The 20559-nt window shown below is 44.5% G+C and overlaps 1 protein-coding gene across 1 annotated transcript in view; it reads right to left on the bottom strand.

The window, feature by feature from the left end:
* CAB39 (calcium binding protein 39) overlaps positions 1-6003 on the bottom strand; it is an 85523-nt gene extending 79520 nt beyond the window's left edge. The window contains exon 1 of the mRNA XM_079925226.1: positions 5723-6003. The gene's annotated coding sequence lies outside the window, so the exon portion shown is untranslated. The remainder of the gene's footprint in view (positions 1-5722) is intronic.
* Between the last annotated feature and the right edge of the window lie 14556 nt (positions 6004-20559).

The raw sequence follows: 20559 nt of genomic DNA, 5'->3' as shown, positions 1-20559 counted from the left end.
CAACATGAAAAATAAACACTACTTACTGGCCTAATAATCACTAATCAAATTATGACTCTATACAACTAGAGCATTTTGAAGAAAACATCTCATTTTGTGTTACAACATGTGGTTGCTGCCTAGAAACCTATTAATACCCTCTTAGGTATACTTACAAACCTTCATTCTAAAGTACTAAATCAAAAGAAGTCAGCAAGAAACCAAAACCCTATGGACTGAGATAAAACTATGTCATATGAGAGAGTCATACTGTTTCCGGGAGCACACATTTTGAAGTGAGGCAAATCTGGGTTCAAATCCTAGCTCAACTGTTCAATGTCTGTGTGACCTTGGACATGCCCTCACCTTGGCTTCCATCTGTAATGATGCTGGGGGATAATACCACTTGATTCTTCACCTATTTCAACTTTATATTCATACAACTACCCCCCTTCCAAAAAAAACTTGTCATCTACATCATGATTATAAACATTAGTATATTAAACACCTTTAAAAAAAGGATTAAGTGCCATAAAACATTTAACATATGAATACAATCTTTGTAAATTTTTTGTGAAAAAATTCAAAGAAGACATTACTGCATAAAGTATAAAATTAACTTTCTTTCAAGCAAACTGGATAAAGAACAAAGAACCAGACTCTACATCAGTCCTACAACTAATAAGCAGCACAACCCTACGCAAGTGACTCCACCTCGCAGAAAACTCCACCAGTTACAGCTCAAAGTCAGCCACACCCCATTCCAGTTATGGTGCAGGAAGAACCATTCGGACTACAGGGTTCCTAAAGCTCTCTTCTACTTGAAACAGTGTAGCATCAGCACCATCACAAAACTCAGTATGAATCGGCCCTGTTCTAAGCACTCTAGACATAGTAAGTCGTTTAATCCCCCTACAATCTTCTCAGATGGTCTGTATCATTCCTATCCAAGGAATCCAAGCTAGAGAGAAGTGAAGGAATTTGCCTGAAGTTACAAAGCCCATAAGAGGGCTGAGGGGTTCAACAATCCAGGAGTCTGGTTGCATCTGTGCTTTTAACCACAGGTAATACTGGCTCTCAGAATCCTATAAATCCCAGAGCGGGCCTTAAACTATAGACATGTAAACAGAAAACTGTTAATGCTATTTCTTCCTTGTGTCCAAATACAGCTGATACATAATCTACTGTGGAGGGAGAGAACAGTGACTAACATGTTAAGGGTACCCTGTAAAAGAAAAAACTACAGTTCATTTGACAAAGTTATAAAGTAGCAACTTAAGATCAAGCTACAAAATGTGTATTTTGTTTCTCAAACATGTTATTAAAATAATCAAAGTGTGATATTTTAACATTATCATACTTCCTTGGTTATAAAAATTTATCTGCTGGATAATGCTCCTAAGGAATAATTATCATATAAAACCAGAATGCCACTAAATATTGGTTAACTACATTTTCTGCCTCTGTAACCATGCACAGGAAAATATATATATATACATATCAAGAAGCACACACAAACCTACAACTTAAACACTGTATTCTGAGTATGGAAATCTCAAATTAGACACAATGTACTAAGGGTTATGCAAATAGGTATGTGCCAGACACTGCCAACATAAACGGCCAGGGCAGGCTTGACCTCCCTCCTTTGGAGCTACTTCACACCTGACTGACTTCTTGCAATTCTCTGCATGCCACTCTTCCTTCCTCTGCCAACTTAACATCACAGTTGCTAAAAACCCACAATTCTGCCATCCCCTCACCCCTTCTATCTCAAGAGAAAAGTTAAAAGCACAGTGGCGCCAGGGAAGCTCAGTGGGGTAGAAAACAAATCACACTGGAGGACAACATACACATGCACACACATGCATGTGCACACACCCCCGCAAAATGCTGACTGCAATAAGCTGTTAACCTTAATTTCATCACCACAGTCTATCATCTGCCACCTAGTCTTGCAATAACTCTTTTCAGAATCCTTGGAAGGCCTAAGAAACAGAAGCAGAACAAACATTTAGCGTTTACTCCCAGACAAGTCTACTCTATAAATGGTGGTGGTACAAATATTTGCCTCACTGTGCTCTGCCCTCATACTCTGGACTGACAGGGTAGTGATTAGGGTCCAGTTGGATAGTCATTTGAGTGGTGAGACACATAAGTAAGAAGTCCCATAGATCAATTCCTTCTTTAATTAAGGATGGCTCCAAACTAGCCTTCTCTCCAATAGAAAACAGATTACAGACTGATGACCAAACTGTTACGCAATGTTTAGGCTACTTGGCTTGATCTGCATTCACACAAACACAAGATCTTTATATCTCAATAATTAAATAACAAAACAAGTCATAAGCAACCTAACACAGAGTTTCTAAGATTTGATCTTCTTTTCCACAATTTCATCACACAACAAAGTTTTTCCAACATTTTGCCATTATATACACTAATCCACCTATCAGACTCCTGCTTCTATTAACACCAGAAAACACCCGTAAAATCAAATTTCTAAATAAAAGAAGCCATGGAAGACGGAAATTGATGTTTAAAATAGAGACACCACCAGAAAGGTAACCAGAAGACACTACCTGAAATGATGAAATCCTGCTGTATATATTGGATTTTGTATTTGCCTGCTAAGGTGAGGTGGGTGGAAGTAGGGGGGTGGGATTTGGGTTTGTGTCTGTATTTTATGACAGGTGGCACAACTGTGAATGATCAATGAACAACTCCTCTTGGAAAAAAGACGCTTGGTAAAATATGGCAGTAATTACAGAAATCTATAACCTACAAAAGTTGATCAAAAGAAAAATACATCAGTAAATATTCAAAAGTAATAAAGGATGCCTTGTGGTATACACATTTGCAAAATACAAATAAAGATTCAAATTAAACCATATTAGGACTTCCCTGGCGGTCCAGTGGTTAAGACTCTGTGCTTCCACTGTAGGGGACATGGGTTCATTCGATCCCTGGTCGGGGAACTGAGATCCTGCATTCTCGGGGCGCAGCCAAAAAGATTAAAATAAATAAATAAAAATAAGACCAGATTATAAAACCAAGCCCCATACTTAAACTGGGCTTTCTCAGCTCTTCCTTTACAGTAACTTTATGAAAATTTATAGTCTAACTCAGCATCACACTTTAAATGCCATTAGAAAGAGAAACAGAGACCTCATTAATGCAGTTTAGACTGTAAAGCACAAGGGAAAAAACTGGTTTAAACAAGAACCTGCTAATGAACTAAAGTGATCTGCCTTGAAAAAAAAAAAGTCCCTTTTGTTACAGCAGCAAATTATTTCACAACAAATTCTATATTTTACTAAAGAAATACCGACAGAAAAATGAAATACACCTAGCCTGAATCTTTGTGATGTTATGATCAAAAAGTAGTTAACCTATATGGATGGCCTTAGTATAAAGACTATTTTTTAGGGGCGGGGGGAGATGGGGTGGAGTGGGAAGGGGAGGTGCATCACAGTGTATGGGAGATATTATACCAGCTATGAAAGTAACCTTTTTATAGTGCCTTTTAAAAAAAAGTACATCCACTCATATAGCAGAAATGTGTGATCTCTTCCATACCTGATGACAACACACATCCCAAGTAATAAAACCTTTCTTCATTCAACAAGCAATAGGATCCAAATCTTACAGAGAAGTTAAAAAATAGTCTTCAAACAAGAAGGCTTTAGAAAAATTTCCGTCCACAGCAACAGTTATTAAGCATGACTACTGCATTTTATCTGAGGTAAATAAGGCTATCTTGTCAGAAAAAATAATACACTTAAGAAGAAAGACTTCCCTTACACTTCAGTAAAACTATTTTTATATGAAGATATTCAATGACAAAAATGAAAAGCCTAAGAAAAGCTATATATGCATAGCTTATTTCATTATGTAAAAAAAAAACATAAAAAGACTGAAAAGGAAATATGCAAAAATGTTAATAGTAACATAAGTGGTGAGATTACATAAGATAATTTTTAAAAATTCTACAGTACTTCCTGCAAAAGTCTTTTTTTTTAACTGAAAAAAAGTTGGCATTCACTTGTCATATAAACAAACAACAAATAAGTCCTTACAAAACCAACACAGGTTCTAAGCTGCTTCCATAGACCATACTTCTAGACTTCGAATAAAGGTGCTAATTATTTGCTAGTAATCTGGAAAAAAGGAACAAAATAAAGCCAAAGACTTTCATTTCTGGCTCTCCTATAAATATTTTCATAACTAAAAACTAATAAAGAAATTTTTACCTTTCTAAGAAAAGGTTCTATGTCCAACTTTCTATTAGTGACAATCTGATTTTTTAAAGCATCAGTTTAGACTGCTTTACACAAAAACCATCTCAAAGAACTAAGTTATGTTCAGTTCAGTAGTTCCAAAATGTAGACACCTAATACACAGTGCGAGAAGTTTTGATGCATTTTAGTGAACTGCACCAACAGAAACACCTCATTTTACACACACCTTTCCATTACTTCTTAAGAGCCTTATATCTAAAGAAGGTTTTTGCAAAAGGTCCTTTGCTTAGCCTGGACGTGGATTTATTTGAATATCCGGGAAGCTGTCAAAATCGATCTCAAACTGCATTATATTCAAGGCACAGAATGTCACCTCTTTACTGGGCCTCCTTCTCTCCTTTCTTTCACAAGAGCGCCCTTAATATTCCCTAGCTTACATTTCCGGGCCCATGAGTCACTGAGAAATCAGCTCTAAGTTTCCTTAAAATGCCACTCAAACGGCTCCTCTACAGCATTCAACGATCTGCCCCCCCAGCAACTCTTTGGCCTACCCCCAGTCCCCACTGTGGCCCTACGCAATAAACTGCACTATCTACTATTTCTAGACTATACCTTTTTACCTTTGTCCTCTAGCTTTGCGGCTCCTCCACATACCGTTCTCTTCTGCAACCCTCCCCTCTCCCAAATGCCGTCGGGCCTTCAAGACCCGCTTTGTACCGCCTCGCCCAAGAAGCCTTCCAGATTTCTGCTAGGCGGAAGTGATCGATCAGTCCGGTCTTCCCTGGGTAGCTTTCTAGCATTCTGTAGTTCTTTCACAGGACTTATCATCTCCTTCCCGGTATCGTGGTTATTTGTGTACTAGCCTTATCTCCTGCACCACAGCGTAAGCTCCTCGGGGGAGGGGACCGCGGGCCCGGGTTCCCCTTTGAATCCCTCTGGCGCGGACCGACCAGGGCGCCTGCACGCACTCAGCGCGCAGGCTGGTTCAACCGAACTCGGGAACGCTCCGACCGCACAATTCCTAACCAGAAATCGGTTAGGCATTTTCCCGAACTGAAGAACGCAAAGATGCTATCCGCCTCCTGATAACAGGAAGTTTACCAGGGACCAGAAGCAAGGTGGCCGGAGCCCTTGTGCAGTGGGAGTGACAGTTACCCGGGCCCGCACTCCCCTGTCCTCCCGGCTCCGGCCGCAGACGCCCCCACGCCGCCAGCCCCGCCACAGAACCGCGGAAAGCTGGCAGGAGAGCACGGGGCCTCCGGAGACCCGGCCGCAGGCCCGTGGGCGCCGCGCCGGCGAGGACGAGAGGGTAAGGCTCCGCGAGGAGCCCGGGCCGGGCGGAGAGGGCAGGCCGGGCCGCTCCCGCCGACTCCCGGGCTGGGGCCGCCGCCGCCACCCGAGAAAATGGAGGCAGCCCCGGAGCCGGTGACGGGCCGGGGCAGGGAGGCGGAAGCCGGGCTGGCGTCCGCGCCTCGAAAAGGGTCGGGCTGGGGGTCACTCACGGGGCTGGGCCGGGCGGCTCCCTCTCCGCCTCCGCGTCGTCGCCGTCTCCGTCCTCGGCCGCCGCCGCCTCGGGCTGCTCGCTCGGTCCCCGCGGCGCGGCTTGGGCGCTCGGCCCCTCCGTTGTCTTCCGCCCGCTCCTGCTCCCGGTGACAGGATCCCGCGGCAGCAGCGGCGGCTGCGCGAGCGGACGGCGGCCCAGGGACTCCCGCGGCGGCCGCCGCACTGCTGCTCTCGCTCGCTTGCTCCGGCTGCGGCTCTGCTGCGGGGCCCCGCACAGCCTTCGCCCGGCTCCCGGAGTCTCAGTCTCTCCCAGGCCGCGCCGCTCCCCGCTCCCGGCCCGAGCCCGGCTTTGACGTGCGTCTGCGCAGCCGCCGAGGGCGCGACGTCGGGCGGTGCCGCAACGGCCCCTTCGGCCTCGGGCGCCCTCGGGCGGCCGGGCGGACTCGGGGCGTAGGAGTCCGCGCCGAGCCGCAGCGGGAGGGGGAGCAGACAAAAGCGGAAGCAGAGAACGGGAGTTCCTCTTCTTTCACCTGCAGCTTAGATGTTGGTGCTCAGCCCGGTCTCGTCATTCTAAGAACTCTAACCGAAGGAATCCTACGTCCACTGTCTGCGACCACTTCCTGACCTCTTAACAAAGCTCTATTTCTGCTAAAGGCCGGGGGCTGACTTGTGCAGACTCATTCCTTCCTACTTTCGAGGGACAGGTAACTCTCATTTTAGCATCCTCTGAGAGAGAGTGTAGAAAGTGATCGAATGACCCATATTAGTAGGATTCAAAAGCCTGGATTTAAATCTCAACTCCACCATTTAGTCGCTATGGGCTATTTCCTGTCCCTGTTCCTACGTTCCTTCACATACACTCACACAGAAGTATAATAGCATAGTACCATAGGCTTATGAGGTTGAACGAGATAATGCATCGCAAAGCTCTGACAACAGACTCTGGTACATAAAAATGCCATACATGTATATTTTCATTTCTTTCTGTTGCTTTGCTTTTAATTTGTAACTGAACAGCTATTTTTGAGTATCTGTTGTGTGCCAAGCACTGTTCTAGGTGGTGGGGCACTGAACGAAACATTACCTGCTCCTGAGACAAACAACAAATAAACCAACATATGTATGATATCAGATGGTTTTTAGTACTATGGAGAAAAAGCACACAGGCTAAGGAGGCGAGGGAGTGCAGGGTATTGTTATTTCTAGCGCTCCCGCAGGGGGCAAGCTACTTGAAGAAAGAGCCTGCTGTGAGCTATGAGTATGGAAAAGCAGAAGGAACAGCAAGGACCAAGGCCCTGAGGTGGGGATGCCTTGGAGCCCAGCAAGGAAAGAGCCCTGAGGTGAGAGAGGAGAGATAAGAAGAGAGGGAGGCCATATAGACCAAAGTGAGGACTTTGGTTTTTACTCTGAATGAGAGCGGGAGATATTTGGAGGGTTTTGAGCAGAGAAAGGATGTGGTCTGACACTTCAAAAGAATTACTCTGGTTGTGGTGTGAAGTCCAGCCTGAAGGGCCTGAGAGTTTCATCCAGACCAGTTGGAAGGCTTTGGAAATAGTCCAGTGACAAGAAGACAGACTCAGCCCAGTGGAAGACTAAAGAAGTAGTCGTGTTCTAGACACATTTAAAAGGGGGAGCTGACATAACTTTGCTGAATTCTTTTTTTTTTTTAAGATAGATTTTATTCGTTTAAAAAATTTTTTTGTTTATTTATTTTTGGCTGCACTGGGTCTTCATTGCTGCGCACAGGCTTTCTCTAGTTGCGGCGAGCAGGGGCTACTCTTTGTTGTGGTGCATGGGCTTCTTATTGTGGTGGCTTTTGCTGCAGAGCACAGGCTCTAGGCACGTGGGCTTCAGTAGTTGTGGCACGTGGGCTCAGTAGTAGTGGCGCACGGGCTTAGTTGCTCCACAGCATGTGGAATCTTCCCAGACCAGGGTTTGAACCCGTGTCCCCTGCATTGGCAGGCAGATTCCTAACCACTGCGCCACCAGGGAAGCCTGATTTTACTGATTTCTAAGTTTTTGTGTGTGTGTTTCTTTGTCTTTTGTTTTCTCAAGCAACTGGAAGATACAATTTGGGGAAATGGGGAAGACTTAAACAGAAACAGATATGAAGGGAGGAACTTGGAAATACATTTGGGGGCATATTAAGTTGAGCTGCCTGTGAGACACCCAAGGAGGGAGCTTGATGTAGAAGTCTGGGGTTTGGGGAAGAGGTCTGCACTGGAGATAGAATTGGGGGAGTCCTCAGAGTAAGTAAAATCTCAATACAGTACTCAGGGAGATCCTTTAGGGAGAGAGGGTTAATAAAAGACAAGGCCAAGGGTGAGCCTGGGCCCCAACACTGAGAGGTCAGGGAGATGACAAGGAACCAGCAAAGGATGCTGAGAGGAGCCAGTGTGGCCGGAGGAGATCCAGGAGAGGTTCACATGCTGGAAGATCAGGGATGGAGGATGGATCCATGGCTCTGAATGTGGCTAACAGTTCAAGTAAGATTAGTAGTGGTGATTGGTCATTGGTGTCAGTGCCACAGAGGTAACTAGTGGCCTTGGGAAGAGCTGTTTCAGCAGAAGTGGGTGGGAAAGCCTGACAGGAGTGGTCTCTAGAAAGAATAAGACCTAGAAAGACCTCTGTAGAGAGAATTGGGCTCTAGAATGAGAGACCATGGGTGCAGACAATTTTTTCATGGAGCTTTGTTCTAAAGGAGAGCAGAAAAATGGGGCAGCAGCCAGAAGGGAGAGTGAAGTCAAAACAGATTTTTTGTTTTATTTCATTTTGTTTTGTTTTGAGGATGGGAGCTGTTAGAGCCAGCTTCCGTGTTGAGAGGAATGATTCAGTAGTGAGGGAAAATTTGATGATGACTGGGGTGGGGCAGCATTTTGTGGAGAGTTATCCTTGAGTGAGCAAGTAGAGAAGGTTGCAGCGCACAGTGGCGGGTCTGGCCTTGGAGACCAGCAAGGCAAGCGTTCCCTCACAGTGACGGAGGACAGGCAGCCCCGGGGATGAGGTGGCAGAACGTGTGGACGTTTCCTTTGAGGGCTTCTCTTTTCTCAGGGAAATGGGAAGCAAGCAAGGTCATCAGCTTAGAGCGTGGACAAGGTGGAGGTGTTGGAAGCTGGAGGGGAGAGGGGAAGGTGTACAGACGGGCCAGTCAGCGGGATTAGTCTGTCTTTCAGAGGCCACAATTTGCTGGGATGGTGCCAGCGCAGGATGGTGGAGACTTGGATTCAGCCGGGGTTATTTTTGTTAGATAATTCCATGGAGAGAAAAAGGGGAAAGGAAGGCGAGAGTATATACAAGGAAGTAATAATAATAATTGCTGACTGTTGCCTCCGAGCTGGATAGGAAGGAATGAGGAAATGGGGGAGGAGGTGGGAGCCATGGGAGGGCAGAGACTCTGTGGAAGTGGCAGCAGGATCTAAGGAATGATGGGTGAAAGGAGGGTGTAATCAGCACCGTAGGCCAAGTGAGCTGGAAAGGAGGAGGTGCTAGAAAGGAGGAGAGCCAGGTTGCTTACCATGAGACTATGGAAGAAGCAGTTTCCGGTAAATGTCAAGGCCTGGGACAGCTTCTCAAACTAATGTCCACTTGCATTACCAGGGGATCTTGATGAAATGCAGATATTGATTCCCTTGGTCGAGGGTGGGGCCTGTGATTCGCCATTTCTAACAAGTTGGCGGTGGGATGGGGGAGGATTATTCTTATTCTGGTTATAGCCTTGATACCAAAACCTCAATAAATGCAACACACACACAAAGAAAACCAGTGACTCCTGCCAGTGAATATATATAATCTTGCCAGTGAATATATATATATGAAAAACCTAAATAAAAAGTATGAAATATAAGTAAAATAATAACACATTACAAGTAAAGTTCATTCCAACCAAGGACAATTGATCTCAAACATATTAGAAGCTATTAGAAAAACTATAGCTGTCTAGGCTCAGAGAGAAATCAACTGATGACAAGCCCTGAGCAAGCTGGTTCCTGAGGCTGTCTCTGCTTCTCTCTAGTTACCAGGGAAGGGAGGCACCTCGCCCTCTTCAGTGAGCAGACTGCAAGTTTTATCTAATTTTGAAACTTTGTTCAATGAGGAGTTTACTCCCACTGCATTTTTTTTTAAGAGTTTTCTTTTTAACGGCAGTCCCCCAAAAGGTGGGCTTTATTGTGCTGACATTCCACAAAAACAAGTAGGGACCCAATTTCCCACAGAATAAAAGAATGCACGGGGGTGGATAATCCCACATGCAAGGTTTGGATTCCTTTGATTTAAGGGTCAGAGCAGGATTCCAGATTAATCTTTTAACTGGGATAAGTCCACTGCAGCTGAGAATTATAGCAGCAAGATGGCAGAAGTTTCTGGAAAAAGGAGTTGGTAACAAATTCTGAAGCCAAAGTGAAAGAAGCAGCGTCATCTGAGGACTTGACCATCTGAGCACTTGAATTTGCCCTTGGGGAGATACCTTTTCAATCCTTCTACTGGACTCCAAGCCCTTTCTATTAATATAATATATATGTATTATATAATATACTCTATACTTTATAGTCTATGAGGCATGACCTCTTTCTTGGAAATTCCTTGACCTCTTCACCTTGAAGCCCTCTCTACAGGGGCCCCTCAGTCTCCCATGCTATGTCCACAGACCTCAGAGTCACACAGGAGGGTCATCATTCTCCTGGAGTCCGTATTGGTCCTGTGTTAATGCTTCCATCACGTTCATTTCCCTTCCTGTCTTCTGCTGAAGCTGGGCCATCGAAAAAGGCACCTCCCTGCCTTAATCACACCACTCGTGAAAGGACTTTGAAGCCTGACTCACAGCTTCCCTCCCCACCCCACCCTGTGCCTGACTTCTCCAGGGCAACATAAGTGCCACTCATCTGATATGTTAGGTCATGGTTCCCTCATACTCTCTGCCCCAGTGACCTCCACTTCCACTCTACTCACCAACCACCTGGTTAGCGCCATCCTGGTCTCTGCAGTCACCAAGATTCCACCTTTGAAGCCTGAACTCTGTAACTCTCCTGTTTAACTGCTCTTTCCACCCATTCACCCTTCCCACACCCTCATACCCACAAAACCTGCTCTGAATCTCATTAAAACTTTGTTTATTCAACAAATACATATTGAGAGCACATAATTACTGGGCACAAGCCGTGGGAATGAGACAGTGGGCCAATACATGGCCCCTGCATTCAGTGAGCCTGTGGTCCAGGAAAGGCACACAAAAAAACAGCAATTACAGAAGAGTGAGACTTGAAGTATAAATAAGATTTAGCCAGTTGAAAATGGGGGTAAATGCTCAAAGAAAATCATGTGAATAGCACCCAACGCAGGAAAGCGCAGTGAACATACAGTATATACAGCTCAGAGCTTGCGGAGGCGAATTTTATTTTTTTAATTTGTTATTTCTTTTTTCCCCCGACTTCTGAAGTATTATTGACATACAACATATGTAAGTTTAAGGTGTACAATATGGTGATTAGATACATGTATGTATTGCAAAAGGACTACCATGATAAGGTTACTTCAAATCTTCACCCCCTCACATAATTATGGTTTTGTGTGTATGTGTGTGGTGATAACATTTAAGATCTACTCTCTGCTAATTATAGTCACCACGCTGTACATTAGATATGTACATCTCTATGAGCATTACATATGTGATATATGTACATTATATATATTATATGTCTATTAGCTATAGTATGAACATCTCTCCATTTCCCCCACCTGCAGCCCCTGGCAGCCATCATTCTACTCTCTATTTCTGTGAGTTCATCTTTTTTAGATTCTGCATATATAAATGAGAACATGCAGTATTTGTCTTTCTCCGTCTGACTTATTTCACTTAGTAGAATACCTGAATACCCTCCAGGTCCATCCATGTTGTCGCAAATGGCAGGAACGCGGAGGGAACTTGGCACTAGATAAGGCTGAAGGATAAACAAAGTTCTAATATTTGAAGATCCTTATCATCCGTGTTAAGGAGACTGGATTTCAACATGAAGGCGATGGGGGTAGGTTGGGTGGAATGAACACTGAAACTTTAAGCCATGGAGTGACCAGCTCAGATCTGTGCTTCAGACTTATAAACGTCACTCTGATCCTGCATGCACTGTGGGTGGGAAGAAGGCCAGACTAGAGGTAGTGAGGCCAGTGGGAGGCTATTTTCATTCTGGCAAGAGAAATGGGGCCTGAACTAGGGGGCATGGAAAAAAAGCGAATCAGTTAGGAAAAAAAAATATCTAGAAGGCAGTAGTTGGTGATTTGAAGGCTATAGATGGTAGGGGAGAATATAGAATATAGGATGAAAACCTGGCTTTTGACATAGGCAACTGGTTGGAGAATAGGGCTAATTCATTAGATGGATGCCATCTAGGAGAAGTCAAAAGATAGGAGGAAAACCAGGAGAGCATAATGTCCCACAGACACATTTCCAGAGAAAGAATAGTCAGCAGGCTAGTGCTACAGTAGGATCAAGTGATACAAAGTTGGAAGTTATCGGTTGGATGTGGCAACAGGAGGATTTTGGTGACCTTGGAGAGAGCCGTACCAGTGGAGTGATGGGTGAAGAGGCACTCGTATGGCAGTGGGTTTAAGGTGTGAACAGGAGCTATGGAGAGGGAAAATATGAGTAGAGGTTGCACTTTCAAGACAGGGAAGTGGAGAGGAAGGCCTGGTCAAGAGAGGGTCTGGGAGACAGCGGAGGCTTGAGCACGTTTAAGTGCTTGTGGGAAGGAACAGTTAAAGAAGTTGAAGATACAAGAAAAAGAAGGGAAACACAGATGCCTGGAGGTCCCTAAGGAGGGAGGAGATTTCATGGGAGCATAGGAGAAGGACGAGGGCTCCCACTTTGTAATAGCAAAGACAGAAGAGGGTGGAGGTCCGGGAAGATGGTGGCTCAGTAAAATCAGGGGAATGTTTCCGGGAGTTGAGGTATGCAGGATGTGTTTTGTTAAGAAAATAAAAAGAGTAATTTTGTCCTAAAGTAAACGGACTGGTTTTTCCATAATGAGAAAGAGGAACGTGTAGGTTACAACCTGAATGGATATAGAAAGGTACAGAAGGTCTAGAAAAGGGGATTTTATTTGTCAAAGCTGGCTAAGTTTTGGTGGATTTTTTTAATGGATTTATTTATAAGATTTTTTAAAAAGAGTTTTAGTATCAAATATACGGACACAAAACTAGAATTTGTTTTTCTCTCCGTTAAAATGAGAAAATTATTGGTCTGCCCTTCGTGAGAGGTTTGGTAGATTGACTAATGGCCCCCTAAAGGTGGCTATGGCCCAATCTCTGGAACCTGTGAATATGTCACCTTACATGGTGAAAGGAACTTTGCAGAGGTGATTAAGTTAAGGACCTTGAGATGGGGAGATTACTCTGGACATCTGGTGGGCCCAGTGTAATCACAAGGGTCCTTATAGGAGGGAGGCAGGAGGGTCAGAATAAGAAAAAGGTGATATGACAACAGACACTGAAAGAGATTGAAAGCTAGTTCACTGCTGGCTTTGAAGATTGGGGAAGGGGCCGTGAGCCAGGAATGAAAAGGGCCTGTAGACGCTGGACAAAGCAGGGAAATGGATGCTCTCCTGAAGCTTCCAGAAGGAACCAGCTTTGCTGACATCTTAACTTTAACCCAGTGAGACTGATTTTGGACTTCCGATCTCTAGAACTATAAGATAATAAATCTATGTTGTTTTAAGCTCCCAAATTTGTTAGAGCAGCAACCAGAAATGAATATGAAGCTGTAAAAGGTTATTCTGTACCTTCTGTGTGGTTTGCCAAGCTAACAAAGATTCTGTGTTTTGCCAGAATAACTTTTTATGGTTTATGCTGACTTTATTATGTCCCCGATTCTTTAAGAGAACAAAGTTTTCTTACTTAGGAAAGAGCTAAGATTCTTTACAATCACGTTACCTCCTATGCTTATTTTTAAAATCCTTTCTTGTCACTTTAAGTAAGTACCAAGTATTATTTCTCAGGAACTCATGATCCTACCGTATTCAGGTGTTCAAATATCCTGACAACTTTTGATATTTTGTCTTACCCCAAATTGATCCTAAATAATACCTTTTGCACCCAAGACTGTCTTTAAGATTTCCCAAAGGAAAAAACACAAAGGATTTGTTCTCTCATTGTAAAAAGAGAAAAGGCAGGAAATAATTGGGTTTATTTGATGGTTACTACTGATGAGTTGCATAGGAAGAGTTGTTAAATCAGAAGAGATGCTGCTTAGCATGTCCCAGGGTAATAAATCAGTTTGGTAAATTGTAATTAAATTCGGATTTCAGGAACTATATGCTCTGGGGAAAATTCCTAGAGCGTTGCCAATGCTCTCATTGGCTCTGTTGTTTCTTGGTGCTGCTGTACCTGATAGTACAGTCATCCCTCAGTATCCACAAGGATCTGGTTCTAGGATCTCCCACAGATACCAAAATCTGTGGATACTCAAGTCTTATAGAAAACTGCAAAGTATTTGCATATAACCTACTCACATCCTCCCGTATTCCTTAGATTACTTATAATACCTAACACAATGTAAATGTTATGCAAATACAATGTAAATGCTATTTGAATAGTTGCCAGTGTGCTGCAAGTTCAAGTTTTGCTTTTTTGGAATTTTTTTTTTCCAGAATATTTTCTGTTCTCGGTTGCTGGAATCCACAGATGTAGAACCCATGGACACAGGACCAACTGTAGACAACCACAGGAGGTGTTGTCAGGCATAATTTAGCTATTTCCTAAAATGGTAACTCAGCCATAGCTTCTTTAATTTGAATTTAACCACTACAGTGGCAGTTTTCAACTGGAAACTAATATCCTTTACTATGGGCTTATATTAATATGCAGAGGTTTAGGACCAATTCCAGATTTACAGGGTCTCTTTACTTGATATTCTTTATATATTCTTAGTGTATATTATGTCAGGATTACTATATGTTATATCTGAAGATATTTTTCCTCTGAAGATTATGTTCCTCCATTTTTATAAATTAGATATAATGTCTACTCTTCTTTGAAAATAGAGTTACTCGTTATGTTAACAGATATTTTACCTAAAACATTTTCTGGATTGACTTTATTATTTTGGTTTCTGTGCTGTAGAAACAACCAAATTTCCTTGTCAGTTGTATTATTCTTGTTATGAACTCCCAGCCTATCTTTCACTTTTGAAAATGTCAGTAACAGGTTAACCACAGCCATCTTATTTTGTCATCTAAAGGTAGTTTTTTGGGTTTCTCTGATGCTTCCCTGAAAGCACTTACAATCAGCTATAGACTAGAGTGCTTGTCTTTGACAAAGAAGCGCTGTCTCAGAGTCCTGTGGAAAAGGACTGTGCTAGGCACTTTGGGGTACAGGCTTCTGGTGGCCTTATTTAGACAACTGTGAGACCATACCAGTGGGCTGAGTCAGGATTTCTAGAATTCGAGCTGAGACACAGATGAATTCATGAGAATACAAAACCAAAATCCAGGGGAACAAGAATTAGTTACCTAGGACCGAATGAATGAATGAGGGGTGATGGTGGGTTTTGTTAGGAATATTGTTGGTGGTGTTTTAATGTTCTGTTTTCTAGGTATATAAGGAACTCCATTCTCTTTTCCTAAAGCTATCTATAACTCATAATAATTCAGTAGACTATGCTTTGCTAACCAGAAACAAACCATGTGTAAATATCTTATGCTCCCTCCTTGATGGTTCCAAAATTCAGAAAGTCTTGTGAGTATTCTTAATTTCACGGCAATATAATTATTTGCATAGGTTCAATAAGAATCTGTCTTCCTTTTTAACAGGACAAAATTGGAAGCACTGGTTATGACCCCAAGGCTTTGCCTGGAATATCATATTTGAGAATGATGTTCATTTGATCAGAAATGACCTGACACTTCTAAGGAACTAAGGTTGATTTTATGGAGCCAATGGTTACAAAGCCTTCTTGGGAAAACTGACCTGGTACTTGTTTGCCGAGTTCCCAGCCTTACAGGTGAGTAAGGAAGGTCACTTCCTGGCAGGCCCATGAGCCTTAGGATAATTGGGCAACCTTGAGAAGAGAGGAATTTGCTCAAATTTATGAGCACTGCAGGTGAATTTGATGGCAAATCCTAGGCTTGGCTTCCTAGCCTGAAGAGGCTTTCAACAGTCCAATCTGAGATACCTTATTAGAACTTCCAGCAAACGAACTTAAGCAGGCCTATGTGGAAGATCGCCATTCTGGAGGTACCTATGTAAATAGGCCAAATCTACTGAAACCAGCCTTATTTTGTGATCAAGAAAAACCTTTCTTTGAGGTTATCTTTGTCAAAAGAGGGGTTTCAAAAAAGAGAAAATTTGTGTTTCAATTATAGCACACCCTTCCAGGTTATCAGACTCTCACCCTGTTTGTTGCCTTTGAGTTTTTTTTCTTTTTTGCAATTCTTTGTACATTGCAGGTAGCTGATGACTGTGCAAACTCTGTCTTGTCTGATGAGATTTCACTGACCTCCTTCCCCCACCCCTCATGGAAAAACCAGTTTTGGTACCTTCCTTTAAGTTGGACTGGATCTGTTGCCTTGTCAAAATTGTCGATCCTTACCACATTTTCAAGTCTTTCAGTTTTCTTCAATATCTGACTACAATCTTCCAAACTAACTTTTCAAATTTTTCTCCCTCCTGCCTGACTCAGCATTACCAAGAACTAAAACCTGGCTACCTGGATCCCTATCAGCACTTCAGGTTGCCTTGCAGCTGGCCTTTCCCCCCAGAATCTGAAGAAGCTCTGCAAGCTGTAGCCTAGTGACTCGGCAGCAACCTTTAAGGACCCAGCTCCACAGCAGACCATGCACAGGCTGGAATTCTCCCTGGACAAGCTGCTGCTGGACCACTAAGGAAGGCCAACAAAATACTTGGATCACACGTGCCCGTGAATGAAAGGTAGCCAAGACGACGCACAACATCACCAAGAGTATGGCCATCTTAGCTTTGAGAAACTCAAGGAGTGGTGCTGCATGATTTTCCTCCTCTAGAATCCCCTGGACTGGTGAATTCTCAAGGTTCAACGCCTGGCTCTTTACCTTAATACAATTCTTATACTATTATGTCTCTATTTCAGGCATCCCTCTTTTAAGATATCTGATCTTCAGGACCATAAAACAACTGACCTCTGCCCCACCTCTCAACAGATGCGCCACCAGTTTTAGAAGAACAACACCAGCGAGAACGCTGGAGAGACTGTTTCTTAGGCCCTGCTTCCTGCCCCTTGGGAGACTTATGCTTGCCTCTGAGTTGTTCAGTGACAAAAGATAGTCATCTGGAACGGGGAGGCGGGACTGACATTACTGAGCGTTACCTGAGCTCTATGCAACTTCAGCAGTGATGCTTGAGAAATCCCCCCTACCCCTCTGTGCCTTGGAAAGGACAAACCAGCTCACCACAAAGGACCACACTGCCCTCAGAGTTTCCAAGGGAAGTCTCAACTCCATCCTCTCTCATGACTCCTGTAAGATTCCAAGATGGCTCCCTTGTTTACCTGCCTCTCTAAAACCCCTGGTCCCCTTCCTTTTCTTTGAGACGTTCCTCATCAGTGGATGTTCTCCTTATTGCAATCACCTGAATCAATCATCTTCTTAATTATCAGGTGAATTTTTTCTGTCACAGCTCCAGTGAGGACCTCCCTTTGATGGCAGCCGGCACGTTGCCCCCGACTGCCCCGCTGGAATAACAACCAACTGTGCCCTGATACTCTGTTCAGCCCTCCTGAGGACAACCACCCTTTCGACAGCTCAGGACATGAGTAAACAGAGAAGGACAGCATGGCCCTAGTTGCCTCAGGTAGTGTTGGAGTTACGGAAGGAAGCTCTCACGTCCTATGTTGAATGGGACAGCAAGGAATCAGTGTGAGATACTTCTGAGATGAGCTGGGGGTAAACACACCCAGGGATGTCTTTAACATCAGCTGGACAGGTGCCGGGCAGGGCGCAGGCTGAGGCAGAGCTGGACCGCAGCAGGTGCTGCTCACGGGGGAGCTGTCGGACTGACCATTATGAAGCGAAGGGTGAATCTGAAAGTCAGAAATGCCAGAGGCAGCCCTAAAAGCTGGGAGGAGGGGAGATCCCAAAGAGGGAAAGTCCAGGGGAAAGACTGGCCAGGAAGTAAAAGGTGTACAGGCCTTTAGCCAACCCTGACCCCGTCTGATTCCTCTTCCTGGAGGGGAGCGAGGGCAGGCAGGGAAGGCTCCACTGGGTAGAACATGTACCCTCAGGGGTCTCTGATGGCAGCATGTGACAGGATTCACCACCTCTGCAACTTCACAGGAAGTTGAATTGGAAAGAGGCCTTCCAGATTTCAGCAAGGGCATGATGCTGAGAAGGGCGAGGAGACCAGATGATGTCTCCATTCTGGAACTGTCTCTCTTGTAGCCTGAGAGATCTAGACATCCGTGGTGTTTTTTTTTGTTTTTTTTTTTTAATGTATCAGATATGATTCCCCTTGGTGAAGCAAGCATGTCTGGGGCGAGGTCCTAGGGGACAATGATAGCCAGGAAGCTCGTGAGAATCCTCAGGGCCCTTGGGTATTCTCTGTGCTGTCCCCAGACCTAGCACAGTGCCTGGGACTGAGGAGCCATTTTAAGAAGCTTAAGAATCTGTACTTACTGTACAAAATTGTGTCCTGGGTCATAAAAAACTGACAAAGTTAGAAAGCTCATTAGAGGCAGGATGAGGGCATGGGTCATGCTGACTATGTGACATGCAGCCAGGAGTCATATTAAACATGTTTAGTCACCAGAACTACACTATTTCTACAAGTATATACTAAGCAGAATGGATTCTGGCTAAAAATCATCTCTGTGTATAGCAATGGTAGGACCTCTCTGGGCTCTGGCTCACTTATTATTTGAATAAAACCAGGGGACAGAGAGGTGGATTGACACTCATTGGGCTTTGAACTGTGCTTCCAGAACTGGGGTGCAAACTCAGGCCACTAGGTAGTCAGTGGATTAGAATCTAACCTTGACCAATAGGGCTGTGATGGCTGGAAATGGGCTCTGGTCCAGGAGATCATGTGCATTGTCTTGGTGACATCCTCCGTAACACCAGCAGTTCGAGAGGCCACAACCATTACAGAGTCCAGTTTTTCAGGGGCCTCTGGCATCCAAGGGGAATAGGGAGCCTTTAGAGTCTTCTTGGCCCTTGCCTGGACCTGAGTATATTCTGCCAGAAACCTCACATCTGGATGTGTCTGGGTTTCTGTCCTGGCAGAAGTACAGGCCTGTGTGCTGGCTCTTCCCCAGGGAACATGCTGAAGGGGTCATAATGGCAGAGCAAGCCTCCCCTGTCCCCTGTCCTTTGGAAGTCCCTACCCAATGGTACAGGACCTTGTCCAGGGGCTGCTGAATGCAACACTGGCCTGTTGCTGGTATCTGGTCATGCTGGAGGTTCTAGGAGTGCTAAGCTATAATTTATTTAGAATGGAGCACCTTCCTTGAGTTAGGCTGGCCTCTGCCAGCTCCTGTTATTTGGGCTCATATGATAAAGGTTTAGCTGAGAGGTTGCCTAGGCTAGCTGTTTGAAAACCCCATCTTTGAAAGTTAAGTGCCCACTCTAAGTGACCAGGGCTGAGTTTTCCTGTCTCTGAGAGCTGTTTCCAGACGCTGTCGTTAGCCTTTGAGGCCCAGTATGTCAGATTCTGTTAAGTTCATCTCTCCAAGCCTTAAAACCTCTTTTAATGTTATCTGTGTCCTGGGAGTTGGTTTCTCACAGAACTAGATTCTTTGAAAAATTGGCAACAGAGCAAAAGTTTTCTAGCAACATGGTGGCCCCGTATATATGTTTGGGAGGCTTCCAAGCCAGGCGGACATGGGTGGGCTGAGTTAGAATAGGCTTGGATGAGGGCAGATAAGATCGTGATTTGAGGAGGAGTTTTTGCTAATTTGGGGGTCCAAAGAATATTCCTTTTATTCTGAGGAAGTCTGTTGACAGGATGGTAATGAAAAAGTGAGTTTTTTTGTTTGTTTTTTTTTTTTTTGCGGTACGCAGTCCTCTCACTGTTGTGGCCTCTCCCATTGCAGAGCACAGGCTCCGGACGTGCAGGCTCAGTGACCATGGCTCACAGGCCCAGCCGCTCCACGGCATGTGGGATCTTCCCGGACCGGGGCACGAACCCACGTCCCCTGCATCGGCAGGTGGATTCTCAACCACTGTGCCACCAGGGAAGCCCAAAAGTGAGTTTTTGAATACCTATGGCAACCAGAGAAGTATTATTCCTGATGTATAAGAGTTTTGCCCCTTGAGTGCAGAAACCTGGTCAAGTCAACCTTAAGTATTTTGCATATACATTTTGGGGGAGGGGACACTGGCCCACACGTAGTGTAAAAACAGGGTCCAGGAAATAACTGTGGGTCAGAACATCAGTCAAGTAGGGCTTTGCCCCTGACCAGGAGGTCTTGGAGGACTACACCTGTGAGTCCTCAGAACCCACCTGGTGTGGTTCAGGCCTCAGAGTATCACCGAAGACCTGGACTGATCCCCGCATGTCCAGAAGACCTTCTCTGCTGGCCCACAGGCCCACATCTGAACTGTTTGTCCTCAGAATGTCCAGCTTAATGGATGGACTGGTTCCTCCAAATTGACTTCATGAATTGAAAATGATTGGAAGTGAGTCTCTTACTGTGACCACCTTGATAGGGCCACCATACAGGGTCTGGGCCTGGTGAGAAAAAATAGAGGCAGGGGTTTGAGGGCTCAAAATACTTACATGGGATTTGTATGAATATGCAACCTAGTTATATCCTAGTTTCCCTTCCAGACTGATGTCTCCTGTCTTGGTGGACCCAGCCCCATTCAGGGCTGTCCTGTTTTAG

The sequence above is a fragment of the Stenella coeruleoalba genome (genome assembly GCF_951394435.1).
Source record: "Stenella coeruleoalba genome assembly, chromosome: 6".
NCBI lineage: Eukaryota > Metazoa > Chordata > Mammalia > Artiodactyla > Delphinidae > Stenella > Stenella coeruleoalba.
This window is presented reverse-complemented; position numbering and strand designations above follow the sequence as displayed.